Here is a 6,575-nt window from a genome sequence, read left to right as displayed (position 1 = left end):
ACGCAAACATACATACTGTGTATATATATATATATATATATATATATATATATATATATATATATATATATATATATATATATATATTTATGTATACATATATATATATATATATATATATATATATATATATATATGTATATATATATATATATATATATATATATAAGGCATTCGGGACTGGAAAAACTGGCAGGTTCGTGGCAGCATCGGAGGAGGGTAAGAGAGGTGCTGTTTAAAAAAAAAAATTGTTTTTTTTTTTTTTCTTGAGGTAGGGAGGTGTTAGGTTAAGTGGCTTTGTTGGAACAAGTGTATTCCGCTTGTTTCTTAGTATTACTTGTTTGATAATCACCATTAACCTGTTGTTCTTTTTCTTGAGGGTCAAGTGAGTTGACGTGTGTCGGAAGATGTCCGATAGGAGTCAGTCAGTCAGTCAGTCAGTCAGAGGCAGTCAGGTATGCTTACCTGTGGACCAGTACGTGGCAGCGTCGGGTACTTGATACCTAGCTATTTGATTTGAAGCCGTCGGAGTCGGACGGAGTATGACCTTAGAGTTGGAGGTCGGCACCCTTTGGCCAGTATTGGCGTGTTTTCGTCGTCGAGAGGACGACGTGTCAAGTGTGATCTCATTGGGCAGCAGCTTTAGCCGGAATTAGTGCGTTTTCGTCGTATGGAGGACGACGTCATGTGGAGTGTGGGTCCACTGGGCATCATTAGTGTATTTTCGTCAGCTGGGGAACGACACTGTGTGGAGGGTTAACCTCATGGGCAGCGTGGAGCTGTATTGATGACCTTATGTATAGGTTTGTCTGTTGTTGCTGTGTCGTAAGCTGTAATCTCCTTAGGTGGAGTGGGACCTTTTGAAGGTTGACCTAATGATGCCTTGTTTTGCTTAATTGTCGGAATTGTTTAGAAGTCACACTTTTAAATTATGTGATATTTTACTGCTTTCTTACGATGTTTATTATTTTCATGTTTTGAATGATTTAACTGTCTTTATATTTAATTTTGATGCTGACTAATTTTGAGCATATTAATTATTTGGAGTAATGCTGCTGGTTCATTTTGAATGTCTTTAGTTTTGTGTATGATTATTTATTTTTCTTTGAATAAAGTTGTATATAATGATGCAAATAATCTGTAAATTGACTTTGTATTAATGTTAAATTTTTGACTGACTTGCTGACTCATTTGTATAAAAGTGTAAATATTTAATTGTAATAAATTAGTTTTAAGGTTACTTTATTTTGCTTGTTTAGTTCCTCCCTCTGTTGCTGGGCTCTATCTCTGCCAGTTTTTCCAGTCCCGAATGCCTTGCAACTTTAAGAACCTGATGAACCATTAAGTCGGTTCGTAACAATATATATATATATATATATATATATATATATATATATATATATATATATATATATATATATATATATATATATATATATACATTTGCCTATGTAGATGATATGAACCAAAATCAGATAATGACACTCCCGGGTGATATTCTTCGTTTTCATAGGATTAGATATAGTGTTTATTTGAACATTCTTGACAATGTTACAAATACTTTAAGAGCGAAAAGAAGTCTTTCAACCTGTGGGTAATGGCTTGAGCTTGGAAGGATGCAATACAATCTCTCTTGGTGTATGACGACATGCTACTTCTGTAGTCAATTTATTAGAATTATTTATTATCATTTGAAAATATTTTATTATTAATCAACATTCAAAACACAGAAAAGTTTGTCCTAGTGGTGTTTATTTTCCTGAATAATTCTTGGGAGTGTTCACGTTCGATATGATTAAACATCTTATATAATCGTGTGTATGTCTATATCGACATGTGTAAAAAGCATTTGTTAATGAAAATAGTCTTTGAACTTCAAATGAAGATTGGTAAAATGCGCCAGACTCCAAAGCAAGCGGCCACTTATTGGCAATAACTAAAATGAAGCCAAACTTTTATAATAAAAATACAAAACGATGACTCTTGGACGCAAGCTTTCTAAAGCTCATTCGTTGTCCTACATCTGAGGACCACTACGGGAGGATTGTGTCGTTATTTTCCTCTTTGGGAAAGGGAAAGAGTCCTGGTCGCTTATTGCTTACAAGGATTGCCGAGTGCAAGTTCCTTTGGTCTTCGGGAAGCTACAGAGAGAAATATGGGGCAGCTGATAAGAAACTCTAATTCCTACAAATGTTAACTACCAATGAAATGCCTTTCAATTTAGATGAAACATTACCTCTCTCTCTCTCTCTCTCTCTCTCTCTCTCTCTCTCTCTCTCTCTCTCTCTCTCTCTCTCTCTCTCTCTCTCTTATGCTGTTAGGTTTGCGTTACCTCTCTCTCTCTCTCTCTCTCTCTCTCTCTATCTCTCTCTCTCTCTCTCTCTCTCTCTCTCTGTCACTCTCTCTCTCTCTCTCTCTCCTATGCTGTTAGGTTTGGTAGCAAAAGGGAAATGAGTTTGGTATTCTTGAAAATTGGAGATGAATGTAAAATAAAATTAGCAAGCTTTTAACAATAACTGAAGGAATTTCAAACGCTAAAAAAAAAAAAAAAAAAAAAAAAAAAAAAAAAAAAAAAAAAATGAGTATTTTGGCCATAGTGTGTATGTGTGTGTGTGGAAATATCTCGTCGTTAATTTCTGTTTTTTCCGTTCAAAGAACATGACCAAATAAAATGAAGAGGAGCAATATACGTTAACTGAGTTATAGAATTAGATATACTGATTCTTACATAACGAGTCAAAAAAATCAGAAATTTTCATGATTATTGGGGAAATAATGGATAATCAATTATCTAGCATTTGCAGATAAAAGATGCATATTAAATTAGAAAATACACACACAAACATGTATGTATATATATATATATATATATATATATATATATATATATATATATATATATATATATATATATATATATATATATATATAATGTTTGTGTGTGTTTGTATGCAAAAATACGCCCCTATATAATGAAGAGCTAGTACAATTTTTTTATGCATATATATATATATATATATATATATATATATATATATATATATATATATATATATATATATATATATACCGTATGTGTATGTATATATATATATATATATATATATATATATATATATATATATATATATATATATATATATATATACATATATGTATATATTTGCATATATAAAAATATGTATTGAGGTAGGTCGTTGCTCCTGGCGAGCTTCAAAGATAAAATAAAAAGGAGGACGAAGAGTCTGGACAACATCTTTCAGTTTATTGGTGCCGACGTTTCAGGACTCATCCCATTATCAAGGCTAAAATGGACATATAAAACATTATAAGCAAAACTCAGTAAAAATATATAAAATACAAAAAAAAGACAGTCAAAATTAAAATTTAAATTATAAACACAGTTACAAGTAAAATCTGGAGATGAAATTAAATTAACTAAGAGAAAAGTATCTTAAAATTAAATATACAAAATTTAAAATTGTCTAAGGAGACCAACCTGTCTGGAACAGACTAGAGAACTGAGTGACTATCTGAAGGACAGCACTCAGGAAGAAAATTCTAAATTTGCCGGCTTAAGCGATGTGGAGGGGGACAGAGGATAATTGGCTGTTTAATTTAGGAGCCTTTTCCTTAATCATTAACGACTCCAATACTAGTAGAGTTGTTTGGTGCTTGTGCAATGATTTCAAAGTTTTTATATGCAGTGTTGGTCTTGCATTTACTTGCATATTCTCTGATGGTTAAGAATTCTTGCAGTGATTGACACTCATTTTATTTTTGATGGCAAGTTGTTCAAACAACTTGATGGTATGGCTATGGGTAGCCTTCTTGGGCCCACTTTCGCCAATATTTTTATGTGTCATCTTGAGGAGCAGTTTTTAGACCAATGTCCTTTGCTATTTAGACCTATATTTTATAAACGCTACGTAGGTGATACGTTAGTTACTTTTAAGCAAAAGATTAGTTACCAACCTAAACTTCAAGTTTCTACAGTACAAAAATGATTTTCTATGCCTCTTTGCCTTTTATCAATAACGGAAAATATGGAAAACAAATTAAAAAAGTCATTTTAAACAATTTTCCGAGTCTGGATTTTAAACTTATTTTTAAGAATCCCCTGACAGTGGGATCTATGTTTAGAATTAAGGATTCTCTCCCCGATCTAATGCGTTCTTCAGTGGTCTATATGTTTACTTGTCCGAGATGTAATCTCGGAAATTATGTGGGTTCCACAAAAAGATTGCTGAAAGTTCGTATAGATGCTCATCGGGGAGTGAGTCATAGAACTGGATGTGCGCTCAAAACCAAAGAATTCTCAACTATCAGAGAACATGCAAGTAAATGCAAGACCAACACTGCATATAAAAACTTTGAAATCATAGCTCAAGCGCCAAACAACTCCTCTCTACTAGTATTGGAGTCGTTAATGATTAAGGTAAAGGCTCCTAAACTAAACAGCCAATTATCCTCTGTCCCCCTCCACATCGCTTAAGCCGACAAATTTATAATTTTCTTCCTAAATGCTGTCCTTCAGATAGTAACTCAGTTCTCTAGTCTGTTCCAGACAGGTTGGTCTCCTTAGACAATTTTAATTTTTGTATATTTAATTTTAAGATGCTTTTCTCTTAGTTAATTTAATTTCATCTCCAGATTTTACTTGTAACTGTGTTTATAATTTAAATTTTAATTTTGACTCTTTTTTTTTTTTTTTTGTATTTTATGATTTTACTGAGTTTTTCTTATAATGTTTTATATGTCCATTTTAGGCTTGATAATGGGATGAGTCCTGAAACGTCGGCACCAATAAACTGGAAGATGTTGTCCAGACTCTTCGTCCTCCTTTTTATTTTATAAATATGTATAGGTATATATATATGTATGTATATATATATATATATATATATATGTATATATATATATATATATATATATATATATATATATATATATATATATATATATACATACATATACATATACATATACATATATGTATATATATATATATATATATATATATATATATATATATATATATATATATATATATATATATATATATATATATATATATATATATAATGTAATTTTTTTTTTACTGTATTCGAACTGTAGTAACTGAAGGCTAAATATTTAGCTAAATATGTACATACATGCACACGCACCCCTCTCATCAGTGTATGATTACTCCCTCTTTCGCCACCCGTACCCGAGGAACAGGGAGAGCTATAAGTGACCGGAAAAAAAGAATTTTTTATTTATACACACACACACACACACACACACACACACACACACACATATATATATATATATATATATATATATATATATATATATATATATATATATATATATATATATATATATATATGTATATAGGTATATATACATATAATAATTTGTTTCAGATTTTTTTCCGGTCACTTATAGCTCTCCCTGTTCCTCGGGTACGGGTGGGGAAAGAGGGAGTGATCATACACTGATGAGAGGGGTGCGTGTGCATTTATGTATATATTTAGCTATATATTTAGTCTTATGCTCTGACGGTTCGGACACAGTACATATATATATATATATATATATATATATATATATATATATATATATATATATATATATATATATATATATATATATATATATATATATACATATATATATATATGTATATATGTATATATATATAATTATATATATATATATATATATATATATATATATATATATATATATATATATATATATATATATATATCAAACAACTTGTACCCTTCACGAGGAGTCATACTCGGCAACTTGAAAAATAAAAAGAGGACAGATTATATGATCGCATTCATCACAAAAAGTTTTGATAAAAATAATAATTAATATCATTTGTAAATTTCATAAGTTACATAGAAAGCAAACTATAATCATCCCTGATGCAACCTATATAAAATAGATGATAAGATGCATGGAAATTAAATAAGTATTAAGTTGAGAAAACCCCTCAGATAATACTAAACAAAAGGGCTAAGATTATTGAGGCTAAAAGTCCCCAGATGTGATGATCAAGAAGAAAGGTATGATTGATAAACCAAAAATTCGCCGCCATTACAAGGATATATTCTGGGAAAAGGATCATCAATCTTGCAACTGAAGGTGCTACTTTGCCAGATGGAGAAGATATAACCAGGCGATGAATAGTCGAGAGAGAGAGAGAGAGAGAGAGAGAGAGAGAGAGAGAGAGAGAGAGAGAGAGAGAGAGAGAGAGAGAGTATATATATATATATATCTATAATTATTTATATACATATATAAATATATATATATATATATATATATATATATATATATATATATATATATATATATATATATATATATATATATATATATATATAATATGTATAAATAATTATAAATATATGTATTTATATATAGTCTCTCTCTCTCTCTCTCTCTCTCTCTCTCTCTCTCTCTCTCTCTCTCTCTCTCTCTCTCTCTCTCTCTCTATATATATATATATATATATATATATATATATATATGTATGTGTATATAATTATATATCATCATCACCTCCTCAT

The sequence above is a fragment of the Palaemon carinicauda genome, chromosome 20 (genome assembly GCF_036898095.1).
Source record: "Palaemon carinicauda isolate YSFRI2023 chromosome 20, ASM3689809v2, whole genome shotgun sequence".
NCBI lineage: Eukaryota > Metazoa > Arthropoda > Malacostraca > Decapoda > Palaemonidae > Palaemon > Palaemon carinicauda.
Note: the sequence above shows the minus strand (reverse complement) of the source record.